The sequence below is a fragment of the Marmota flaviventris genome, chromosome 13 (assembly GCF_047511675.1).
Source record: "Marmota flaviventris isolate mMarFla1 chromosome 13, mMarFla1.hap1, whole genome shotgun sequence".
NCBI lineage: Eukaryota > Metazoa > Chordata > Mammalia > Rodentia > Sciuridae > Marmota > Marmota flaviventris.
This window is the reverse complement of record NC_092510.1, coordinates 4,190,962-4,198,546: the sequence shown is the minus strand read 5'-3', so window position 1 is coordinate 4,198,546 and position 7,585 is coordinate 4,190,962.

The window sequence follows — 7,585 nt, the reverse complement described above, 5'->3', positions numbered from 1 at the left end:
TACTCACATGCCTAGCACTGGGGAGTGGCCTGCCACCAAGATGCCCTTAACATATGCCATGTATGCAGTACTCCATGCATTTGTCCCCACATCTCCCCCCTCTGACTGTGCTGCAAGGATTTCAGCCAGCATTGCTGTTTTCCATTCCCCGGCCTTCACAGGATTACATAAGTGTCACACAATGCAAAAAAATATTATCATTATTATAAGCAGTAGGGCCAGTTTGATAGCATTATGCGGCTTAGTTAATTTGGCTCTCAGGTTTTTCCAATGTTCAGTCAATCCCTGGAGGAAAGAGGAGGTTGTCAAGATAGACACATTAATCTCATTGGTTTTGACAATTGCCTTGGTAAGGTTATGCATGGTCATAACATAGTCAGCATCCCAAGCCCCCTTAATATACTGAGATTAATGAGAGCAGTGTAAGGTTACATTTTCAGACACAGAATATTGGGTGACACAAATGCTATGGAATTCAGGGTCACAAGTGAGATATGCAACATAAACCGGATATCTAGTTATTCCTGGTGGAGGTCTATTTTTTTGAATGACTAAAATAGCAACTCAGAACAGTTTATTTAGGCCATTTTGAATGGCAAGGGCTTCTGCCATGGCACTAGAACCTTGTTCACAGTCTGAGCAGTCTGGACACTCAGAGTGAGCAAAGCAGTGACAGTGGCTATGGTGGCAAGGGTGGCTACCAGGGCGATAATCCCAGCAATGATGAGGCTAATTGCATGCCTTGTCCAGTGCAGGATCTCCTTCAGAAGGTTCTTCATCTCTATGTCCCAAGGACTCCTCCACTATCTGGAGAGGTTCATTGGAAGCCAGATTGCTGGGGACACTCTAAGGATAAATATAATTTTAGTTTTCATAGCAGGAGTTAGACAATTTGTGAGCCAGCAGGATGTACTGACTGCATAAGGGATCTCTGTATGAGTGATATTTATGCCATCAGTATCATTGATGATTAGCATGGCAAAGGGTGGTGTACACAAGCTTGTGCATCGTGGATATGGGTGTAATTTGGCACAAGGCAAATCCATGGTCAGAGTCTGGACTCACTATAGACCCATTCATCCATCCAGCTGCTGCCCATTTGATGCAGCTAGTAGCTAGCAATTTAGGTGTGATACCCATTATGCCATACTGGGTTCCTGCATAACAGTTGGTAACAGCTTGTCCCATGAAGCAGGTACTGCAGTGATCCATATGGTTTTTGGGCACATCAGTTACATTCCAGAGAGCTGCACCCACCCAGGTGCATAGATGTTGTTCTTCCCCAGAGAAGTTCCTCTTATCAAGAAGATGAGGTATGGCAGTGACATGTTGAGTCTACGGCATGCTATCATTATCTGAGGGGGGCTTTCCAAAAAGCATTGTTGGACATGTTGACCGCAAGGGTTTCTTTCACTTGCCATGGGGGAGTCTATGGCTACAGGTAGCACTAACTATAACTCTAAGGTCAGTGAGAGATAGCCCAACATATGCTTGATTATAGTTATCTACAACAGTTTCATGGGCAATAGTAAAACAGGGGACTGACTGGATCATAGGTTTTATTTTAAACTATGGAGAAACAAAGGGCAGAGTTGGTGTGGAAATTCTGGCATTACAGGGTATGGTCACCTCCTGGATGGATAGCTCAGGATCAATAAGGTTGGAATTATTAGAGAAGAGCTTAAGGAAAGCCCTTTCCCAATTAGCAATTGCTAAAGGTAATGGCCTAGAGACCAAAGCCCAATTTACCTTATGGGAGGCTTCACTGTTGTCAGTGAGCATTGCACACAGTAGGACCACCATCATAATAGGCTCAGGGATGGGGTTGCCACCAGGAAAAGAGGACAATCTGGTGGATTGTTCAACAAGACCTTTAAGATCACCCAGGTTACTTGATGTGAGGTCTATTTGTGTTGAGTCTTTTGCTTGTAAGGTTTTCCCTCCAGAGTTAGCTCCTTCAACCTCTTGGTTGGTAGCTCTGCGGGATATTTCTGGCAGGCACCCAGATGGGGTGAGGCTCCTGTTTACATATGCAAACCCTTGACCCTTGGTTATGAGGGGCCCTGGACCATGCCATGAATTTGTGATGGGATATTTCCATGAGACCATAGGTAGATGGGAGGGCCCCGTGAGGGAGGCCCTATTTTAATGGGCTTCTGTTTCCATAGAAAATTTTGAAATTGAAAGAAAATTTAAAGCAAATAAGGTTTTGTTCAAGGCATCGAGAGAGGGGACTTGGTATCATTTGCACTCTCTGGCTTGGAGCACGATCTGTAAGTCCTTTCTATGATGTCTTGATCCTGTGGGATGTAGGGGATCCTAGTTAAGTGCTGTATATGCTAATCATCCCCAGCCCACCTGAAATGTTTTGCTAGTAGTACAGACTGTACCTTTGTCAGTTTTAATAGACATGAAAACATCCATAGTTCAGAACATTTTAATAAATGGGAGATGATGGGTTTTTTTGTGGTTTCTCTTCTGGAGACTCTGTTCAGCACACAGCATTGACAGATATCAATGATTACATGAATCTAATTTAAATTTCCAAAAGAGGAAAAATGAGTGACAACTCTTTGCCACAAAGCATTCAATTTTAACCCTCAGGGATTCACTCCAGCAGGTTGTAAAAACCAATGGGGAAAAAACGTGCACATTTTGGCAGTCTATGACTAGCTGTCTGCAAGCCTCCTTAGTACTGCTTTTATGCAACTGCCATGAGAGTCTTGAGCCCCTTGTGTCCCTATATCCTTGGTGGCCCAAAATCCCATCATCCAGTGTGAATTTGTGTACTGGCACCACTGCTGTTCTATGTTCCTTATTTAGTCTGTCTCAGATCAACTCCTTGGCTAAGGCCACCCAGGTTCCTTCATGAGACACCTTTCCTTCTATTGCCTTGTATACTGTGTCAAAAAACTGTGACAAGTCCTCAGTGGCTTTTCTGCCTTAAGCCCTGTATGGAAACTGTACCTCCCCAGCTTAAAGCACAGTGTCAAACCTAATTGAAATAATTTGGCCAACTTGTGGCTTGTACCGCATGGGAACCATAGATTCCCCCTCCCTGCAAGCATTCAGCTGGGAGGTTAACATTGGCGGTGTGGTTGTGATCCTCCTGCTGTTCACATTCATCATAGAAGAATGCCTTCCACTTCAAAAATGTTGCAGGCTCAAGAGCGGCTCTTGCTTTGGGAAGAGTAGGTATGGAAAGTGCCCATGAAGTAACCATAAACTCTACCATCTTAAAAAAATGCAATGCCTTCTATGGTGTTGCTAGGATAAGCACACCATTACACAGCAAGTCTCAGGGAAAATGGAAATGTTATACCCATTTAAGGCAATGACCCTTTCCTGCCATTCATATGCAATCAAAATGTCACTGTTTCCTTAAATTTCACCGTTTAGAACCATGAACAGCTCTGTTTCTTTAATTGACCAACATCAGTTGAGTTTAATGTTTGTGTATGGCTGTAGGATAAGGGTCCTCTTTGATTTTGTGAGTATTTTTTAACAGACCCTCCTTACTCCATAGGCTATATTTGACAGTGCTTTTAAAGATGTCTTAATTAGAATGTATCTGGAAATTTCTCTAGGTAGTCTGTTCTGTTCCACTAGTTTATATGTTTACTTTTATGCCACTAGCGTAATGTTTTCTCTCTGTGTGTGTATGTATACATGTGTCTGTGTGTGAAATGAAGTGTTGATGATGAACCCCAGGGCCTTGTGCATACTAGGCAAATTCTCCATCTCCAAGATCCATCCCCAGCCCCTCCACATGTTTCAATGACTATCACATTATCACATATTTTAAACTCAGAATGTGGTTCTATTAGTTTTGCTTTTTTTTTTAAATCAAAATTACTTTAGCTATTCAGGGTATTTTATGGTTTCATATGCATTTTATCTTTATTATTTCCTATTGCTGTAAAACTTGTCACTGAGATTGGAATTGGATATTGCTTCTGATGTGTGTATAATTTGATCATGTGAACATAATAACGTTGATCCTTTGTATCCATAAACATGATGCTTTTTTTTTTCCTCTTACTCATAGTTAATTTAATTTCATTAATCTTTTTTTTATTATTAGTTGTTCAAAACATTACAAAGCTCTTGACATATCATATTTCATACATTTGATTCAAGCATATTATGAACTCCCATTTTTACCCCATATACATATTGCAGATTCACATCGGTTCCACATCCACATTTTTACATATTGCCATACTAGTGACTGTTGTATTCTGCTGCCTTTCCTATGCTCTACTATCCCCCCTCCCCTCCCCTCCCCTCTCTTCCCATCTTCTCTCTCTATCCCATCTACTGTAATTCATTTCTCTCTTGTTTTTTCCCCTTCCCCTCCCTTCCTCTTATATGTAATTTTGTATAACAATGAGGGTCTCCTTCCTTTACCATGCAATTTCCCTTCTCTCTCTCTTTCCCTCCCCCTTCTCTATCCTGTTTAATGGTGATCTTCTTCTCATGCTCTTCCTCCCTATTCTGTTCTTATTGCTCTCCTTATATCAAAGATGACATTTGGCATTTGTTTTTTAGGGGTTGGCTAGCTTCACTTAGCATAATCTGCTCTAGTGCCATCCATTTCCCTGCAAATTCCATGATTTTGTCATTTTTTAGTGCAGAGTAATACTCAATTTTTTATAAATGCCACATTTTTTTTATCCATTCATCTATTGAAGGGCATCTGGGTTGGTTCCACAGTCTAGCTATTGTGAATTGTGCTGCTATGAACATTGATGTAGCAGTATCCCTATAGTATGCTCCTTTAAGGTCTTCATGGAATAGTCCGAGAAGGGCAATAGCTGGGTAAAATGGTGGTTCCATTCCCAGCTTTCCCAGGAATCTCCATACTGCTTTCCAAATTGGCTGCACCAATTTGCAGTCCTACCAGCAATGTACAAGAGTACCCTTTTCCCCACATCCTCACCAGCACTTGTTGTTCTTTGACTTCATAATGGCTGCCAATCTTACTGGAGTGAGATAGTATCTTAGGGTGGTTTTGATTTGCATTTCTCTGACTGCTAGAGATGGTGAGCATTTTTTCATGTACTTGTTGATAGATTGTATGTCCTCCTCTGAGAAGTGTCTGTTCAGGTCTTGGGCCCATTTGTTGATTGGGTTATTTGTTATGTTATTGTCTAATTTTTTGAGTTCTTTGTATACTCTGGATATTAGGGCTCTATCTGAAGTGTGAGGAGTAAAAAATTGTTCCCATGATGTAGGCTCCCTATTTACCTCTCTTATTGTTTCTCTTGCTGAGAAAAAACTTTTTAGTTTAAGTAAGTCCCATTTGTTGATTCGTGTTATTAACTCTTGTGCTATGGGTGTCCTATAAAGGAATTTGGAGCCCGACCCCACAATATGTAGATCGGAGCCCACTTTTTCTTCTATCAGATGCAGAGTCTCTGATTTGATATCAAGCTCCTTGATCCATTTTGAGATAACTTTTGTGCATGGTGAGAGAAGGGGATTCCTTTTCATTTTGTTGCATATGGATTTCCAGTTTTCCCAGCACCATTTGTTGAAGATGCTATCCTTCCTCCATTGCATGCTTTTAGCCCCTTTATCAAATATAAGATAGTTGTAACTTTGTGGATTAGTCTCTGTGTCCTCTATTCTGTACCATTGGTCCACCCACCTGTTTTGGTACCAGTACCATGCTGTTTTTGTTACTATTGCTCTGTAGTATAGTTTGAAATCTGGTATCACTATGCCGCCTGATTCACACTTCCCTACTTAGAGTTGATTTTGCTATTCTGGGTCTTTTATTTTTCCATATGAATTTCATGATGCTTTATCTATTTCTACAAGAAATGCCATTGGGATTTTGATTGGCATTGCATTAAACCTATAGAGAAATTTTGGTAATATCACCATTTTGATGATGTTAGTTCTGCATACCCATGAACAGGGCATATTTTTCCATCTTCTAAGATCTTCTTCAATTTCTCTCTTTAGGGTTCTGTAGTTTTCATTTGATAAATCTTTCACCTCTTTTGTTAGGTTGATTCCCAAGTATTTTATTTTTTTTGACGATATTGTGAATGGGGTGTTTTCCCTCATTTCCGTTTCAGAAGTTTTGTTGCTGGTATACTGAAATGCCTTTGATTTATGAGTGTTGATTTTATATCCTGCCACTTTGCTGAATTCATTTATTAGTTCTAGTAGTTTCTTTGTAGACCCTTTTGGGTCTTCTAGGTATAGAATCATGTCATTTTCAAATAGTGATAATTTAAGTTCTTCTTTTCCTATTTTTATGTCTTTAATTTCTTTCATCAAATTGCTCTGGCCAGTGTTTTGAGAACTATATTGAATAGAAGTGGTGATAGAGGGCATCCCTGTCTTGTTCCAGATTTTAGAGGGAATGCCTTCAATTTTTCTCCATTCAGAATGATGCTAGCCTGAGGCTTAGCATAGATAGCTTTTACAATGTTGAGGTAAGTTCCTGTTATCCCTAGTTTTTCTGATGTTTTGAACATAAAGGGATGCTGTACTTTGTCGAATGCTTTTCCTGCGTCTATCGAGATGATCATATGGTTCTTATCTTTAAGTCTATTGATGTGGTGAATAACATTTATTGATTTCCGTATATTGAACAATCCTTGCATCCCAGGGATGAATCCTACTTGATCATGGTGCACAATTTTTTTTGATGTGTTTTTTTTATCTGATTTGCCAGAATTTTTTTTTTTTTTTGAGGATTTTTGCATCTAGGTTCATTTGAGAGATTGGTCTGTAGTTTTCTTTCTTTGAGGTGTCTTTGTCTGGTTTCAGAGTCAGGGTGATGTTGGCCTCATAGAATGAATTTGGAAGAGCTCCCTCTTTTTCTATTTCCTGAAATAACTTGAAAAGTTTTGGTATTAATTCTTCTTTAAAGGTTTTGTAAAACTCCGCTGTATACCCATCCTGTCCTGGGCTTTTCTTGGTTGGTAGTCTTTTGATTGCTTCTTCTATTTCATTCATTGATATTGGTCTGTTCAAATAATGTGCATCCTCCTGACTCAGTCTGGGCAAATTATATGACTTAAGAAATTTATCAATGTCTTCACTATCTTCCATTTTATTGGAATATAGGTTTTCAAAATAATTTCTAATTGTTTTCTGTATTTCTGTAGCATCTGTTGCGATATTGCCTTTTTCATCCCGTATGTTAGTAATTTGAGTTCTCTCTCATCTTCTCTTCGTTAGCATGGCTAAGGGTCTGTCAATCTTATTTATTTTTTTCCAAGAACCAACTTTTATTTTTGTCAATTTTTTCAATAGTTTCTTTTGTTTCAATTTCGTTGATTTCTGCTCTGATTTTAATTATTTCTTGCCTTCTGCTACATTCGCTGTTGTTTTCCTCTTCCTTTTCTCGGGCTTTGAGATGAAGTGTGAGCCCATTTATTCGTTGTTTTTTTTTTTTTCTTTTTTTGAGGAATGACCTCCAGGCGATGAATTTCCCTTTTAAAACTGCTTTCATTGTGTCCCATAGATTCCGATATGTTGTGTCTGTATTTTCATTTATCTCTAAGAATTTTTTGATTTCCTCCTTTATGTCTTCTGTAACCCATTGATCATTCAGTAACAT